Source organism: Dromiciops gliroides, chromosome 2 (genome assembly GCF_019393635.1).
Source record: "Dromiciops gliroides isolate mDroGli1 chromosome 2, mDroGli1.pri, whole genome shotgun sequence".
NCBI lineage: Eukaryota > Metazoa > Chordata > Mammalia > Microbiotheria > Microbiotheriidae > Dromiciops > Dromiciops gliroides.
The window spans coordinates 463511514-463531117 of NC_057862.1; the positions used below are offsets into that span (position 1 = coordinate 463511514).

The following is a 19604-nucleotide window of genomic DNA, read 5'->3' on the forward strand; positions in this document are numbered from 1 at the left end:
GTTATCCTGGGCTTCCTTCTCTTCTTTTTCTATATACTCTCTCTCACTTAGTGACCTCATTAATTTAGATGGGTTGGGGCAGCAGACGTAGTGGATAGAGCACCGGCCCTGGAGTCAGGAGAACCTGAGTTCACATCCGGCCTCAGACACTTAACACTTACTAGCTGTGTGACCCTGGGAAAGTCACTTAACCCCAATTGCCTCACCAAAAAGAAGAAGAAGGAAAAAAAAACTTAGATGGGTTCAATTATAATTTACATGCAGATGATTCTCAGATTTCTATATCTAGGGCCACATCACCAGTTACCTAATAGACATTTTGAACCAGATGTCCTCTAGGCACTTCAAGTTTAACATGTCTAAAACAGAACAAATTAGATTTATAGATATATTGTAAATAATTAGGTAAATTAGAATTAAAATAACTCTGAGGTTCCAGCTCACATTCATCAGATTGACAAAGATGACCAAAAAAAAAAAAAAAAGGAAAATGACACCTATTGATAGTGAGGGTGTAGGGGGAACAGTGGAAAAACAGGCACACTTCTATACCATTAGAGCTATGTATTGGTCCAGCCATTCTGGAAAGCAGTTTGGAACTATACTTCTAGAGTCACTAGATCATGGTCACCCTTTGACCCAATAATATCACTACTATGATGTACTCCAGAGATAAAAGAAAGAGAAAAAAGAACCCTCTGTACAAAGATATTTATAGTGTCTCTTTTTGTTATAGCAAAGAACTAGAATCTAAGAGGTGTACCTGAATAAACAATAATGTATGAATATAATGGAATATTATTGTGCTCTGAAAGGGATGGTTTCAGAGAAATGTGATAAGATGTGTATGAACTGATGCAGAGTTAAGTGAGCAGAATCAAGAGAACAATGTATACATTTATAACAATGTTGTAAAGACAACTTTGAAAGATTTAAGAACACTGATCATTGTATGACTCTAAAGGACTGATAGTGAAACATGCTACCCATCTTCTCCCAGAGAGGTGATGGACTCAAGTTGTAGAATAAGACATCTATAAAAGGATATGGCCAATGGGAGGATTTGCTTTACTGTGCATATCTGATATAAAAGTTTTACTTTGGTGGGGTAGGGGGATAGGACGAAGAGGGAGAGAGGAGCTAGGGATAGGGTTGCCCCAAAAAAGTAAGAAAGGAAAAGAAGGTCATTGAAACATGTTTTTGAAGTATAGGAAAGAACAGAAAGCCAGAAGAAAGCACAAACTGAAAAGTTTTGAAAATATTGTATTGAGGGGGCAGCTAGGTGGTACAGTGGATAAAGCACTGGCCCTGGATTCAGGAGGACCTGAGTTCAAATCCAGCCCCAGACGCTTGACAGTTACTAGCTGTGTGACCCTGGGCAAGTCAAAAAAATATTGTATTGAATTTATTAAATACTTGAAAGAAAATAGGCCTGTACGTAATAATTTCAGTTTCATATGGAACTGTCTCTGATCTACTATGTATATGGAAGTGCCCATTTTAGTTGATGTTTGTTAATTTTGCAATTTTTTTAAATGGGAGAAAAAAGAGACTTTGTGGCAATAATACTTTAGATTCGTATAGTACTTTCTTTATTTTCTATTGCCATGAACTTGCTAGAGGCTGATATTGGAAAACAACAACAACAACCTTGCATGTTCTGTTTATACCTGGATATATATATGATGTCTCCCCTAGATAGATGGTAAGCTCTTTGAGGGCAAGGATTGTTTCACTTTTTTGTTTCCTTAGTGCTAAGCTTCATGTATGTATGCACATATGTATGTATGTATGTAATAATACATATTACGTATACATATAATAGCAGTGTGGTGATTTATATTTCAGATAGAGTTTGGGGTAGTTAATTTCTAAGTTCCCTTCTAACTATGAAATCCTATCATAATAATAGTACACATTTTATAATACTTTATTATTATTAAACATCTACTATCTCATATGATCCTCACTGAAAAACCCTTTTAAGCAAGGTGTGTGTATGTGTGTGTAAAATTGTTATCCTCATTTTATAAGTAAAAAATGGTAGTGACTTGTCAAAGGCTATGAAGCTGTGAAATGACATGACCATAAGCCTGAGTCCCAAGTCTCTTCACTCCTAATCTAGTATGCTTTTGACTAGGGTATACTGTCTCTTGTTTGGCAACATACAGATGCCACTCTTTGGGTCTGATTACATATAATTCAAAATGTTCTTTTACCTAGTACAGATTGTTTAAGCATTTTATTACATATACAGTTTTCTAATTTTGCTTCTTCACAAATAAGAGTGGGATCACAGTGTATTTTGTTTTCTTACCACTTCAAAGGAATCAGAACCATGAATAAAATGACATCCAAGAAATTATGGTTTAAAGATGTTAACCCCAACCACATATTGAATGTTGGCAAGTTTCAACATTTGAGCAAACTGACAGAAGCCTCTTTTAGGAAAAAAGCTCTGGCTTTTTGAAATTATGAAAGTCATTTACTTCACTCTGATCCTATTGAGAAGCAGTATTGTGCAGTGGAAAGAGAACTGGAATTGGAGCCAGAGAGCCTGAGCTGAAATGTCAGTTCTTTGATGTATTAACTTTGTAATCTTGGATAAGTCACTTTTATTCTCTGAGCTTCACTTTCTTCTTTTGTGAAATGGAGAGAATAATTTACACTACCTCATAGGCTGATTTGTAGCTAATCAAAAGACTGCCCCTTTCTCAGATGTTCTGCCACTGTCATTATGCTTTATAGCATTAAGAACCATTTTGGATTTATCTGTGTCATATCTTATCATGGCTGAAGAATTCATCACTTACTGACCAATCTTCCAGTGATGGAGTTACATAGGCTGGTCTTCAGACAGCAAACATACTGTCACCAGGATGTTGTGACATACCAATCTATGTTAGAAATGTTTCCTTAGGAATTAACCATGCACCACTTCAAACTTATCAGATTGACTAACATGACAGAAAAGTAAAATGACAAATGCTGGAGGGGATGTGGAAAAATAGGGATATTAATACACTGCTGGTGGAGCTGTAAACTGGTCCAACCATTCAACAGAATAATTTGGAACTATCTCCAAAGGGCTATCAAAGTGTGCATATACCCTTTGACTCAACAATACTAGGTCTGTATCCCAAAGAGATCAAAGAAAAAGGAAGAGGAGCCTCATATGTACAAAAATACATATAACAGTTCTTCTTGTGTTGGCAGAGTTGGAAACTGCAGGGATTCCCATTCAATAGGGGAATGGCTGAACAAATTATATGATTGTGATGGAATACTATTGTGCCATAAGAAATGATGAGCAAATTATTTTTAAATTAATACCTAAAAGTTTAAAAAAGGAATTAATCATGGCAGGACAAACACAGGATTCAATCCATATTACAAGATCTGCTAAAAGGCCAAAGAGAGAACAAACCTAAAATGCATAATGTGACAAATAAACTGAGGTTTTGAGAATGCCAGACTCTTACCTCTCCTGACATTTTTAGCCCAGGATACCAGATGTCTCTAGGGTCAATTAAAACTCTTTGGGGCATTTAGTCATCTTCAGAATCTAGTCTCTTCATCTGTCCATTCTTAGATGTTACTTCCCTCTCTGTTTTCTACATTCTGGATTGCTGTGCTGTTTGCTATTTGCTGTGCTATTTGCTGTTCCTCACATATGACACTTGATCTCCCATCTCTTTGCTTTTGTACTGCCTATCCTGGAATGATTTCTTTCTTCTACCTCTTCCTCTTACAAACAATACCTGGCTTCTTTGAGCATCCATTTCAAGCATCTCCTTCTGCAAGAGACTTTTCTTCTCACCTCTGCCCCCAGCTGTTAATGCCGTCCTTTCTATCTACTTTGTATGTATCTTGTGTGTATCTCTATATGTACATACTGTCTCTTGAAACAGGATCCGTCAATTTGTCGGTGAGCATTTGTTTATTTGGGGGGGGTGAGGCAATTAGGGTTAAGTGACTTGCCCAGGGTCACACAGCTGTAAGTGTTAAGTGTCTGAGGCTGGATTTGAACTCAGGTCCTCCTGACTCCAGGGCCAGTGCTCCATCCACTACACCACCTAGCTGCCCTCTCAGTGAGCATTTATTAAGCATCTACTATGTCAGGCACTGTAGTAAGCACTGGGAATAGAAAGGCAAAATGAAACAGAACAGACAAAAACAATCCAATCCCTGCTCTCAAGGAACTCACATGAGCTAACTGGGGACAGAACATGAGAAATACTACATACGAAAACAAACAAACAAAAAAAAGGAGGGGGGCAGCTAGATGGCGCAGTGGATAAAGCACCAGCCCTGGATTCAGGAGTACCTGAGTTCAAATCTGGCCTCAGACACTTGACACTTACTAGCTGTGTGACCCTGGGCAAGTCACTTAACCCCCATTGCCTGCAAAAACAAAACAAAACAAAACAAAACTACTACGTACGAAGATATGTACAGGATAAATTGGAAATAATCAATGGAAGGACAGTATCAGCATTATGGAAGATCCGGAAAGTACCACATTAGCTGGGACTTGAGGGAAGATAGAGAAGAAGCCAGGGGGCAAAGGTGAGAAGGAAGAGCATGCCAGGTATGAGGAATAGACAATGAAGTCTGGAGATTACATCTTGTGTGTGGAATGCAAAGAGTGACTGGATTCCAGAGGATGTGGGAGTGAGGAGTAAGGTGGAAGAAGATAGAAAGGAAAAGGGGGCCACTTATAAAGGCCTTTGAATGCCAGACTAAGGGCTTTTTACATTTTTGATCCTGGAAGCCATGGAGAGCCACTTTTAGTGACTATGGGAGTGAAATGGTCAGATTAGTTTGAAGGTTGAGTAGAGGATGGATGGAAGTTGGGGAGAGGTTGAGGCAGGAGAGCCAACCAGCAAGCTATTGGAATAGTCCAGGCTTTAGGTGATAATAGCCTGGACCAGAGAGGTGTCAGTGTTAAAAAAAGAAAAGGGGATAGAGCACCGGCCCTGGATTCAGGAGTACCTGAGTTCAGATCCGGCCTCAGACACTTGACACTTGCTAGCTGTGTGACCCTGGGCAAGTCACTTGACCCCAATTGCCTCACTAAAAAAAAAAAAAAGAAAGAAAAGGGTGCCAATCTGGAGAGATTTTACAAAGTTCAAAACAATGGGACTTGGCAGCCAGGGAGAGGGAGAGGGAAGCATTAGAGATGACACCTATATTGTGAGTCTGGGTGAGTGAAAAGGCGGTACCAACAGTAACAGGAAAGTTCAGAAGATTGGGAGGAATTATAGAGAAAGATAATGAGTTTCGTTTTGATTATGTTGAGCTTAAGATGCCCATGGGACATCCAGTTCTAGATGTCTAATAGGCAGTTGGAGATGTAAGTCTGGACACTAGGACAGAGGTTAGAGCTGGATTAAGTGGTTCTGAGAATCAACAGCATATAGATAATAATTGAAACAACAGGAGCTAATGAGATCATCAAGTGAAACAGTACAGAGGGAGAAGAGAAGAAGGCCTAGGACAGAGCCTTGGTGGACACCCACTGTTAACCAGCATGGTGCCAATGAAGATCCAGCAAAAGAGATGGAGGAAGAGTGGTCAGATAGATAAGAAGAGAACCAGGAGAGACTGGTATCAAGGAAACCTAAAGAGAAGAGACTTTTAAAGAGAAGAAGGTAATTGACAGTGTCAGAAGCCACAGAGAGTTCAAGAAGGATGGGAACTGAAAAAAGACTATCAGATTTGCCACTTCATTGATTATTAGTAATTTGGGAGAGAACAGCTTTGGTTGAATAATGAGGTCAGAAGCCAGATTGTGGAGAGTGAAAAGGAAAAGAAGTATCGGCATCTATTGTAGACAACTTGCCCAAAGACTTCAACCACAGAAAGAAGAGATATGGAAGAGAGATCCCCATGATAGCTCATAGAGATGGACAGGTCATGTTTCAGATTGAGATATTCTTTCAAAAGCAAAAACACTAACCCCACCTCCCATTTGTAAAATGTGTTAAATATGGGAGGCCAGATTTATTTTATTGTCTTTTCCTAAGTCCTTTGTTTCTCTTCTTCTTAAAAAAAAAATTACAAACAAACAACAAAAAAATTACAGGCAATTAAGTGGCTTAGTGGATAAAGCACCAGCCCTGGATTCAGGAGGCCCTGAGTTCAAATCCAACCTCAGACACTTGACATTCACTCACTATGTGACCCTGGGCAAGTCACTTAAACCTCATTGCCCCGCCCCCAAAAAATTACAAAGAAAAGCCAACTGCTTAGAAATATTTTATTATTGAGATAATCTAAAGTGCATTTGGGGAGAAATATTTCTACTGCAGAATTGGTTTCTTTCTTTAAATCTGGCCAACAACCTGATGTAAAATCTATAAATATTTTTGTATACATTGGCCTAAAACACTTAATCATTTCAAGTATTCAAATAAACTGCCTGCTGTCCTCTTTATATGTAGATCCAGAAATATCCCGTTGGTCTTCAGAAAGTGTAAGAACAAAAGTTCACTCAATTTGAATTTAAATTCATAACCATAAAAGACTGCAGAATTTCACCAGAGATAGATTGGGGATATTTATGTTTGATTTTTCATTTTACTCTTTTGTATAAACTATATTGATTGCTGGACTTCATGCTTTGGGGGGTTGTTCATTTTAGTCCCTACAGTAAAGAACCATAGAACCATAGAACCATAGCACTTCAGAGGAAGAAGGCTCATAGAGGTTCATTACAACATTAACTTTGGTTATTAATGTATCACCATAGATTACTAATTCAATTCAATCAAAGAAACATTCATTATTAAAACTCACGTCTAAAACAAATATTCTCCTTCAGTCCTCAGATAGCTGCTCCTTCTAATATCCGAATCGTTCATAAACCTTATTAGTCAAATACTATAGTACCTATCTAAATTACAACTAGAACTCACTCTGGATACCATCAACATTAGCCAAGATACACACACATGTATGTATATGTATGTGTATTCATGTATAGATGTATATATTATATACACACATACTTGCCAGAACCACTAGCTACCAAGAATTCTTTTTTCTTTTAAACAAGCAAGTAGAAGGTCTGCTTACTAGTCAGTTAATAGAATAACTAAGACACTTTAAGGGCTGATAATTGAAGATCTCTAATGGTGCTCATATATTGACTACAAATTTTGAAATTTATATTCAGTCCTTTAAATTTAAGCATTAACTAGAAATTCTGAATAATGTCAATAATCAACTAACATTGACATAGCCTTGGTTTGAGCTGGCTAGTAGACAAATCCTTGTTTTTCTTTTTTCAAATGATTTAGAATTATTTGTGTTCCAGGAAATACTACATTTATTGCTAAATTGAATATGAGTTAAGCTGGCTAAAATTATTAGTTGTCTAATGTTGACATTACATAGTTTAATTTGTTTAGCAATAATATTTGTCTTAGAGAGTTTATGAAAGATATAACTGTGAAATCCAGCCTAATGGAGAGAGGTTGTTTAAATTTCATTTATTTAAATTTCATTGTTTGAGTTTTATTAATGCCTTTTTTACATCACAATCATTTTATAATATATACCCTCACTGAATACTTCCTTGTAACAAGGAAGGAGAAATAATTAAGTAAAACTCCCTGACAAAATGTTAATGGCGGGGGCGGATAGGTGGCGCAGTGGATAAAGCACCGGCCTTGGATTCAGGAGTACCTGAGTTCAAATGCGGCCTCAGACACTTGACTTACTAGCTGTGTGACCCTGGGCAAGTCACTTAACCCCCATTGCCCAGCAAAACAAAACAAAAAAACAAACAAAAAACCAAAAAAAATGTTAATGGCAGTGCATGCTGATAGAAAGGAAATGTTCTCCAAGTTTTCCACCTGTTCTGTAAGACCAGCTGGGATTGGTGGTATAGTATATAAAGGGCTGGGCTTGGAAGCAGAAAAACCTAAGTTCAAATTCTGCTTCAGACATTTAGTTTTTTATACTGTGCAAGTCATTTATCTCTCTTGGCCTCGATTTCCCTATCTATAAAATAGGTATAATAATATCCCCTACCTTACAGAGTTATTGTGAGATAATGATGTATAAAGCTCATTGTAAACTTTAAGGTACCATGTAAATGTTAGCTATAATTAATATTAATAATAATAAATGCTGAGTTGACTTGGGAAGCAATTAACAATCAGTTAACTGGGCAGCTAGGTGGCACAGTGGCTAGAGCACTGGTCCTGGAGTCAGGAGGACCTGAATTCAAACCTGACTTCAGACACTTATTAACTGTGTGGTCTCGGGCAAGTCACTTAACCCTGATTGCCTCCACCAAAAAAAAAAAAAAAAGAAATAAAAGAAAACAGTTAATAATCAAAGTTAGATATGGAAGGATTTATTTTCTGAAAAATTTTAAAGTTTTTTAATAATCACTATGGTTGGATTAAGAGAATAAATGTCCTTAATGCAAGCAAACCAACTTTATGTTACCTTGTATATATACTTCTGAGAGATAGGCAGTTTGGTACAGAGGAAAATGCACTGTCCTATTCACTTGACCTCTTGAACACACTATGGCTATATTCTCAAACTTTACTTTGTATACATATTAAACCATGTACACATTATATTAAACAATAGAAATCAGCCCAGGAGAGATGGTCAGCTTCTCATAAAGAAATTCTGAAGACACAAAAAGATAACTCCAGTGAAGTAGAAAAGGAAGGATTTTTTGAAAAAATGCAAACAGAAAAACGGGAGGGGGGAGCAGTTAGGTGGTACAATGGATAAAGCACCAGCCCTGGATTCAGGAAGACCTGAGTTCAAATATGACATCAGACACTTGACACTTACTAGCTGTGTGACCCTGGGCAAGTCACTTAACCCTCATTGCCCCACCAAAAAAACCAACAAACAAAAAACCAAAAAGAAATGTGGGATGGTTCTGTAAAAGTAATAAGAAGATCCAAACATAGTTAAGGCTGATGAACAAAGCTGAGGGCAACAACATAGTGTGGCATTTTGTTGTGGTTTTTTATTAGCTATAGTGGGGAAATGGAGAAAAGGATAAAACCAGTGTTCAAGTGAGGCCAACAAGTGCTTATTAATCATTAAGCACTAGGCATACACAAAAAGGCAAAAACCATTCCTTGCTCTCCAGCCCCCAGTCTGATAGAGGAGACAACTGGAGGTGATGATAACTTACAAAGTAGAGAAGGCAGAAGGGCTCAGCTTTAATTTTGCTTGTTTTCTCTGCTGAAGAAAATCATCTTTGGATTGTAAAGGCCAGAACAGGGACAGATGAAAAGAACGTATTTATTAAAGCGTAGTGTGCTCAGCTCTGGGCATACAAAGACAAAAGCAAAAACAGTCCCTGAGCTTACTTTCTAAAGGAGGATGACAACACATATCAATGTAACTATGGTGGATAAAGGTGTTGCTAGAGAGGGTACCATCTTTTCCTCCCTGCCTCTTTTTGTCTCTGGAGACCTGGAGCCTTCATCAGCCACACCCTGTTACAATAATTAGTTTATTGTAAACCCAGGGGAAATGTAATAGCCTTTCTGATCCACTTTGTTCCCACCTCTGTTGCTTTAAGGAATTTATATTAAACAAAAAGGAGCACAATCACAATTGTTCAGATAGAACATTTATTTCATGCTCACCAGTGCCAGCCTATGCTAAGTGAGGATACAAGTACAGGAAGACAAGATGCTCCCTCCTCTCAAGAAGTTTACATTATAATAGGGGAAGACCAAACATAAAATGGTAGTAGGAAGGGATTAATTGATGCGGATGTGGAGCAACATAAAAAGTGAGGGGAGCTGGGGGTGAAATGAACAAGTCTGGGCCCCCAACAAAATGGGAATATGGGCCAGGGGACTGACCAATCAGGAATACAAAACTCAGAGTGGGGAAGCATCTCTAGGCAAGTTGGTTTGCTGTGAGGAGGTGGTAAGCACTCAAGAGAATTTCTAACATTTTAGGCAGATGTTTGGCTCTCTGCTTTAATTTATATCTACATTTATATTTATCTTGGGTTAATCCCTAGCCTCTTTGTGGTTAAATTTTCTGGCATGGTATTGATATACTGTCCAGGTTCTACAGGCATACAACAATGAGATAAGCACAATGGCTCTGTAGACCTTCAATTTGGTAGATAGCCTAATTCCTCTTCTCTCCTACACTTACCAGCAAAACCCAGCAAAAAGAAATAGAGAAATTCCATTTAAAATAACTGCACACAATATAGGATATTTTGGAGTCTACCCCCAAGATAAGCCCACCAAGATAACCCAAAAACTATACGAACTTAATTACAAAACACTTTTCACGCAAAGTCAGATCCAAACAATTTGAGAAATACTAGTATTGCTCATGGGTAGGCTGAGCCAATATAATAAAATTGACAAATCTACATACATTAATTAACTTATTTAGTGCCATACCAATCAAACCACCAAAGGATTACTATATAGAACTAGAAATTTTTTTTTAATTTAAGAACATAGAGAAAGAAAGAAAGAAAAAAGAAAAGAGAACTTGAAAAAAATAATAATAAAATTCACCTGGAAGAACAAAAGGTCATGAATATAAAGGGAAGGGGCAGCTAGGTGGTGCAATGGATAGAGCACCAGCCCTGGATTCAGGAGGACCTGAGTTCAAATTCTACCTTAGACACTTGACACTTACTAGCTGTGTGACCCTGAACAAGTCACTTAACCCCAATTGCCTCACCAAAAATAAAAAAGAATATCAAAGGAATCTGGAAAAAAAATGTGAAGGAAAGCAGCCTCACAGTACTAGATTTCAAACTATATTACGAAGTGGTAATCATCAAGACAATCTGGTCCTACCTAAGAAACAGAATGGTGGATTAGTGGAACAGATGAGGTTACATATACTACAGTAAATACCATAGTTATCTAAGTGTTTGATAAATCCAAAGAGCCAAGCTTTGGGGACACAAGCTCACTGTTTGACAAAAAATCCTGGGAAAACTGAAAAGCAATTTGGCAAAAACTAGGAGATCATGGAAATGTTTACCTCTCAGATCTATGAATAAGGGAAGAGTTTGTGACCAAACAAAAGATAGGGAGGATAGTGGGAAGTATAATAGTTAATTCTAATTACATGAAATTAAAAAGATTTTGTGCATATACCCTATGATCCAGCAATACTAGGTCTGTATCCCAAAGACATCAAAATTAAAAGAAGAGGGGGGCAGCTAGGTGGCACAGTGGATAAAGCACCGGCCCTGGATTCAGGAGTACCTGAGTTCAAATCCAGCCTCAGACACTTGACGCTTACTAGCTGTGTGACCCTTGGCAAGTCACTTAACCCCCATTGCCCCACAAAAACAAAACAAAACAAAACAAAATTAAAAGAAGAGGAACCCTATATGTACAAAAATATTTATAGCAACTCTTTTTGTGGTGGCAAAGAATTGGAAACTGAGGAGATGCTCATTAATTGGGGAATGGCTGCAGAAGTTGTGGTATATGATTGTTATGGAATATTAATATGCTATACAAAATGATGAGGGGGATGGTGTCAGAAAAAAACTAGGAAGACCTATTTGAACTGATGAAAAGTGAAATGAACAGGACCAGGAGAACATTGTACTCAGTAACAGCACTATTGTAACAATAATTAACTTTCAAAGGCCTAATCAATACAATGATCCAAGATAATTCCAAAGAATTCATGATGAAAAATGTTATCCACCTTCGGAGAACTGATGAACTCTGAGTGCAAATTGAAGTATAACTTTTTTCACTTCATTTTTCTTGCTTTTTTGGCAACATCGCTGATATGGGAATATGATTTGAATGATTTCATACATATAATGGATATCATATTGTTTACCTTCTCAGTAGGTGGAGGGGGAAAGGAGAGAATTTGGAACTCAAAATTTAAAAAAAAACTTAAAATAATAATAAAAATACAGTCCCTGCTTTCAAGGAGCTCACAGACTAATCAGAGAGACAAATAAGATACATACAGGAGAAACTGGAAATAATTAACAGAGGGACGGCATCAGGCTTCTTATAGAAGGTGAAATTTTAGCTGAAACTAAAGGAAGACTGGAAGTCCAGGAAGTGCAGATGAGGAGTGAGAGAATTCCAGGCATGGGAGACAGTCAGTGAAAGTGCCAGGGTTGGAAGATGGAGTGTTTTGTTTGTGGAGCTTCAAGGAGACCAGTGTCATTGGACTGCAGAACGAGAAAGGGAGCCGTAGTGGTGGAGGGGGGAGCAAGGTGGAAGAATATTAAAAAGATAGGAGGAGAGCAAATTATGGAGGTCTTTGAATGCCAGAAGATTTTATATTTGATCCTTGAGGTGATAAGGAGTCTGGAATTTATTGCATGGAGGGAGGGGGAGTGATGGGGTCAAATTTATGCTTTGAGAAGATCACTTTGATAATTGAACAGAGTATGAACTGGAGTGGGGAAAGACTTGAGGCAGAGGCCAACCAAAAGGCCAGACCAGAGTACTGGAAAGAGAAAGGGGTAAGTACAAGAGATGTCATGAAGGTCAAATGGATAGACCTTGGCAACAGATTGGATATGGGGAGTGTCTGTAAAGCTTTAGATTTATGATTCTCCTGCTTTTAAAATGTGAGCACATTAAGTGTTTATAAGCATTATTGTTTGTCTTTTAACAAGCTTCATTAGGACTGTGAAGAGATAGGAAAACAAGCCAATCCCTTTGAGAAATGCTACTGTTTTCTTTCTGTAAATTAATTGTCAGAAAGCACACACTTGAACTCTAAACTATTCCTTGTCAGTTTCTCAGGGACTCTGGGAGTTCAGGCTGTGTGACAGGCCTGGAAGCCCCAGCACTTTCGCCAATATAAATGTTGATTATCAACCATTTTCTTCCCCTTAGAATTAGGCAAAACAAGACTCAGGGAAGAGGCTAATTTGCATTGTTTCTGCTGCAAGAGCTAGGCACTCAGTGAAGTTCTCTGATTTTTTTTCAAACAAATCAGTAGGCGAGTATATAAGCCCTTCTGTGAGTTGAAACTGTGCAGAAGGCTCTTTTTTTGTTTTGTTTTTTAATAACCAAATCTTTCCACTGAAAGCATTTGCATGCTTTGGGTGGGGGTGGGGGGGGTAGAGGGGAAGGGAGGAGAGATATTACTCTGCACCTGGGGAAGCAGTTCCTGCATTTTACCCTAGACAGGGTGGATGATGTACCTCTTCCTCGTGTTAATATGTGAGTATGTTTATCATTTCTTATTGTTTGCGAAAGTCTAGCTGATTGTTATCATTCTTGGAAAAACAAGTCTGTAGGTAACCTCATTGTTCCAAAATGCCAGGAGCTCTCATTAACCAATGGGATCCTAATTTCACTACAGCAACTGGTACATATTAAAATAGGAACTTTATTGTTACACGAGTGTTTATGTTTGGAGTAGCTGTTGAACAACTTATTTGTAATGCAGATGTTCTATCGTTTAATTTGATTAGTTTTATAAGGTTTTAAAATAATATTGCATTAAGTAATGGAGGTATAAACTGATAAAGGGAGTGAGATTCACATATCCTAAAAGAGGCCATGTAGTAGGTTGAAAAGAATGGACTTGCCTCTTGTATTAAATGAGGCAGTTAGATCATTTGACCTCTAAGGTACCTTCTAGCACTAATGGCCTGTGAACAAAAATCCTTTCCAGCTCCAATGTTCCCTGTTCTCATATTCTATGTTCTAAAGTCCTTTCCAGTTCTCTGTGTGTGTGTGTGTGTGTGTGTGTGTGTGTTTTAACAGAAGCCCAAATAAAACTTCCTGAGAACAGCGGGAGTTGGGGAGTGGTCTTAGGGGGACAATAAGGGGAACAGACTTGTTTGGTGAAACTTTCCAGAAGCAGAACAACTGCTCACTTGAAACACAGAGATTTATCATCCAAACCCGAGCAGATTGCCAGGGCTATAAATAGTTTTAGCTGCAAGTAAACAGTTTCTTTCCCCCCTTTGCTGCTGCTGGCCCATTGTTCAGGAGCCTGAGTAACCAAGCCAAGGAAGCAGCATTTTAGTCCAACCTTGGGCTCTTCTCTCTGTAGGAATCAAGCTCCTTCCCTGGATTGGGAGAATGTCAAGGACTTGACAAGGTTGTAATGTGGCATTTGTGACCTGGAAGGAAACTTGTCTTCCTTGCCCAGCTTTTTCTTCCCCCTTTTACACCGTTGCCAACTCTTCTTGCCTGTTACAGAACCGTTTAGATCACAAATTTTATAGATACTATAAAAAGACAGAAACACATGGCTAATTACTGAGAGGCATATTCCATTGCTACACACTCCCTCTTTTCAAGGCCAATGTGCACATGGCCGCTTCCTGAGTAGGGAGTCATTTGCTTTCAGAGCTGCCCTTAGTGGATCGCTGAGCACACTCCAGCCTAACTAGCTCAATTTTCTGCAAGTTGTAGACATTTCAAAAGCCTCTTGAATAAGCTAAGCAAAATGTTGCCCTGAGAACAGTTTTGGACATTCCAGAGTTTATTTTTAAAATTTTCCTTTTGGAAAAAATCAGAGCCTCCTACATATTTTTCCACTTCTGTTGCATTCATTTGCAAGAGTCCATTATATTGAGCAGTCATAAGTAGGTTATGAAGAGGCAGTGGTAGAGTGTGGAAAAGGTTTTAAGTCAGAGGACCTGGGTTCAAATCCTCACTCTTCTTACAATTTATGTCACCTTGGACAAGTGACTTCATTTCTCTAGGTCTCAGTTTCACTCTGTTTAAGAAGATGGGATTGGACTAGATAGATGATCTCTAAGATCTCTTCCAGACCTACATAGTGCCTTGTACATAGCTAATATATAATAAATATTTGTGGAATTGAGTTTAATTGAATAGAATTTCTGTGATTCTGTGGAAGCCTGTATACTACATTGTTTCTTTCTATACCACACTTCTCTTCCAGGAAAGGAGCCTGTTTCCTGTACACACAGCCCAAGTTAGGGCTAAAATACTGTGTCTTTGGCTCTGTCAGGAAACCAACTGGCTTCTGAAAGGTAGCAAGCCTGCATCATTTCTCCAACTCATCCATCCCTTGGGTGCGGTCTCCTCCAGGCTAAAATTAATCAAGCCTCTCTCATATCACCATCAAAAGATCCAGGGAAGGAATAGAGAGAGGAGAATGACAAGAGGAAAAATCTCCAGATTATGTTTCAAGTTCTTTTCTAAGTAGCTAGATAGTAATTTGTTATAGTGGACAAAGCTCCGGATTAAGTGTTAGGACACCTGGTTTCCAGTCCCAGCTTTGCCACTGGCTAACCTGCTGTGTGATCTTGGGCAAGCCTCTTCTCTCTGTCTCACTTTTTTCTGGGATTAATAAAGCGGCTGGACTGAGTGGTTTAAAATTCTGTCTAAATCTTAATGTCTATGATCCTGTGATTCTCTTCTACATTTTATATACAGTGAATGTTAGGCATACAATTTATGCACCATAAAATACAAATATAGATAACAGTCACTGTCATGCATTTGAAAGAAGTCTGGATTTGAAGTCAAAGGACTTGAGTTTGAATCTTGGCTCTGCCTATTTAGTATCTCTATGACCTTGGGGAATCGCATCACTTAATATCTCTAGGCCACACTTCCCTCCTCTGTAAAAGGAAGGTTGGATCTCCTCCTACTGGAGCCCTTCAGATCCTATAAATAAAGCAAATTAAAGTTACAGAGAGTTTTCATGTACATTAACTCATTTGACCCTGAAAAACTACTTGAAGTTGGTCAAATAGGTAAAAATCTTTGTTTCATATTTCTCTGATAAGGGTTTGATATTCAAGATATAGAAGCAATTAACAAATATATATATATACACACACACATATACATCTGTGTACATATATAAATACACAGAGAGAGAGTAATAGTAGTTTCCCCAATAGATGATCAGAGCATATAAACAAACAGTTCTCAAAAGAATCGCAATGTAAAAACTGTGTATTCACAACCACACACAAAAAAAGTACTCAAAATCACTAAAACTAAGAGAAATGCATGCCAAAATGACTCTGAGTTTTTACCTGCAAATGGGCAAAAATAACAAAAAATGGCAGTAGTGTTGGAGGGGTTGCAGAAAGCTAGGCACACGTATTTTTGGTGGAGTTGTTTGAAATGGTATGACCATTCAGGAAAGCAATTTGGAATTATGTGAATAAAGTGAATAAAATGTCCATACCCTTTGAACCAGAAATTTCCATTACTAAGGCCATCAATAAGATATACTCCAAATTATTTATAGCTGCACTTTTTGTGATAGCTAAGGATTGGAAACAAAATAGATGCCCATCAGCTAAGAAATGGCTAAACAAATTGTGGTACGTGAATGGAATGGAATACTATTGTACTGTAAGAAATGATATATGTGATTAGTGCAGAGAAGCATGGAAAGATCTACATGAACTGATGCAGAATGAAGTAAGCAGAGCCAAGAAAATAATATACAGAGTGACTACAATAACATAAATGGAAAAAAGACACACCAAAAATCAAAAGCAAATGGAACAAAATTATAAACATCAAGAGAGATTTGAATAGGGGCAGCTAGGTGGCGCAGTGGATAGAACACTGGCCCTGGATTCAGGAGGACCTGGGTTCAAATCCGGCCTCAGACACTTGACACTTACTAGCTGTGTGACCCTGGGCAAGTCACTTAACCCCAATTGCCTCACCAAATTATGGGTTGTAAAAGAAGAAAATGATGACTTTTTGTGTGTGTGTATGTATGTTCCTTAATTTTGGTTGTGTCAGTGCATGATTCAGAGCTAAGAGAATAATTCAGTCAACTGACCTGTTTGGAAACTTTTTATTTCCTGAAGCCCATTCAAACTGTTGGAATGAAGGCATACTTTACCAATTACAGCATGAATTCAAGCCCTTTAAGTTGAATGTGCTTCTGAGCATACTTCCTATGATACTCAGGAGAATTTTGCTCCATTACTACTAATAATGTCTTCTATTTATTTGGTGCCTTTTTTCCGGAGACATCAGAGCTTTTGACTTCATGGATATTGCTCATTCTCACAGCATCCTTGAGACATAGGAAGGCAGCATGTGATGGTGTTCTTACTTTATGGGTGGTAAAACTGGTTCAGAAAGGGAAATTGAATCATAGATTTCTGCATTTTGTTAGAGAGGAAAGCTTCCTTTATAACCAAATATAGAATATCCACACTGGAAGAGACCTTAGAGGTCATCTAACCCAATCTCTTCATTTTATAGACTTGAAAACTGTGCCCCAGAAAAGGAAAATGACTTGCCCACGCTCAACCAACAAATAAGACCTGGGCGAGACATAGTTCAGCCAGCCCAATGGACTGTTGCCATCAGAGGCCCTCTAAGATGGACAGTGAAAGAGAAAAGTCTCCCTTTCTAGGGTGAACTTGGAAAGTTAGCTGCCATACATCAGTTTGTTCAAACCATTTGGGAATCATATTTTCATTTCTAGAAACTTTTGCAGCCCAGATCATGCCTTGTAGGAGGCATTGTGGTTAGCATAAAGAACATCGGTTTAGGAGTCATTTAGTCCAATAGCCAGCTGTGTGACCCTGGGGCAAGTCTCTTCTGAGTCTAAATTCCGTCATTTGTAAAATGAGGGTAACAGTTCCACCCCCCACACACACTTCATATGATTGTGAGGAAAGCCGGAGTTAGGCATGAGCTGCTGGCATGGAGCACCTAGTATGGCGCTCTGCCCAGCATATGGGCTCAATACATATTCATTAATGTACTTCTGTGGGAAACCAAACAACTCCATCAACTTGACAGGAAGAAGGCAATTGGGAAAACACCCTCCTCCAAAGAAAATCATTGAAATGCTGCAGAACAAACATTATAAACTAGTCATCGGGCAGTAAGAAACAAAGGGCAAGGATGCCTGGATCCCAGGGCTAGTGAACTGTGGATAGGAAACCTTTTGTCACTGACACAGCCGTGCTGAAAATGGAAGGAAGGATGTCAGACATATGTGGCCAGCCTGGGATGAAGTTACAGCACAAGCTCATTGTCCTAAGGAAACGGATCTCTGCTGTGGATTTTGAGGTGGGAGCTGGGCAAATGACTGCTTGACATCATCAGGCTGAGCATTGCATTACAGCAAATGGGGACTTGCTTGGCAAGCTTTGTGGGAAACTCCCACTAAAGCCTCGAAGTGCATTTCATTTAGGAGATAGAGAGGGAACAAGCTCTCTAACAGCACCAGCTACGGCAGCCAATCCATCCCTTCTCTTTTGCTGACAGCCAGGCTGGCGACCAGGATTCCTTGGTTTACATGCCTAGTTCTCAACTGGAAATTCCCAGGGCTCAGAGGGCTTCATTCTGTAAGTAGAACCTCACATCCCTTCCAAAGAGAAGCAGAAGCAAAGTATAGAGATGAGCTCTCTAGAAAGAGACATAAATGACATGTTGGGAGCCAAAAGACTGTTTTGATACATGTGATATGTATAGAAATATATATATGTTTGCCCTGAAAATGATGGTTTAACTGAAACTTTTTAAAGCTGTGTTATTCAGGTGTGTACCTGTCAGGTTTTATCTAGAAAAGGTGGATATGTAATTTGGGATTAGGAATGTCAATAAATTTTATAAAGTTATATGATTGTGTTTTAACTATATGGCATTGGTATAGTAGAAGAATATTGGTCTGAGATACAAGGGATCTGGGTTCTAATTCTGGCTCTTTCACTAACTAGATTGATAGACGGTGTGATGTTAGGGGAATCACTTTAACCTTTTGGGACTTCTGTTTCCTTAGCTGCAAAATGAAAGAATGTAGGTATATATAGTTTTTTCAAAGCTGTAAGCAGTGTCTTAAGGCTCCTCCCAGCTCTGATATTCTGTGTTCTGAGGAACCTTCCAATGCCAACATTTTCTCTTCCAAGGTCCTTTCTTTATCAGACATTTTATGGTTCTAAGAACAAATGTTGAAATAGATGGCATTTTAAATGCCATGGCATTTAAAAGCCAAAAACATGGTCAGTGCTCATTTACTTTTGCCACATGGTGTTTTGTTTTCTGTGTTTTTATAATTTGCTATTTATTTTTGGCAAAAAAGCAGAGCATATAAGCTCTTGGGTGGTTTGTTTTTCTGTACTGTTTTCAGATGCATAAATATAAGGAACCACTTTGGTACTGAAAGGGAGGTTTACAATCATTGCTGCTACAGAGCATGGGAAGAATCACAGTGGGTTGTAGATCCTGTGGGGGTGGATGGATAATATCTTAGGATGTTGGGTCTCCCATTCACCATCCTTGAAAAGTAGTTTAAATATATTTCAGAAATTTTATCACTGAAAAGGCAAAACTTTGAGCCAAAACTCATAGAGACTTATTTCAGAACTTGAAGGAAATCTGGCCATAAGGAAGAAAATATTTCTGGTCCCTGAGGGGACACTGTTTGAACTGACACAGATGCTGGGAACAAGTTTCTAGCAGTTTTTCATGTTTCATAGAGGCATATATGTGGGTTCTTGAGGAGTGAGGGAGAAAGCAAGGATCAAATAAGATTTTAGGATCCAGAGTTGGGAGGGGCTTTAGAGGTCATCTAATCCAACCTCTTCTCTTTATAGGCAAGGAAATTAAGCCCCAGAGGGGCTAAGTGATTGCCCAAACTCCTTTTGCCAGCAA

At 38.5% G+C, this 19604-nt stretch overlaps 1 protein-coding gene across 4 annotated transcripts in view; it reads left to right on the forward strand.

The window, feature by feature from the left end:
- The window catches only part of PKIG (cAMP-dependent protein kinase inhibitor gamma), an 81835-nt gene that overhangs the window by 24391 nt on the left and 37840 nt on the right, over positions 1 to 19604 (forward strand). Inside the window, exon 1 of one of the 4 annotated variants that reach the window (XM_043989947.1) lies at positions 13122 to 13193. The exons of 2 other annotated variants lie outside the window; for them this stretch is intronic. The gene's annotated coding sequence lies outside the window, so the exon portion shown is untranslated. Of the gene's footprint in view, positions 1 to 13121; positions 13194 to 17851; positions 18299 to 19604 lie in introns of those variants that run through there. One more of the 4 variants, XM_043989945.1, reaches the window with a different exon arrangement.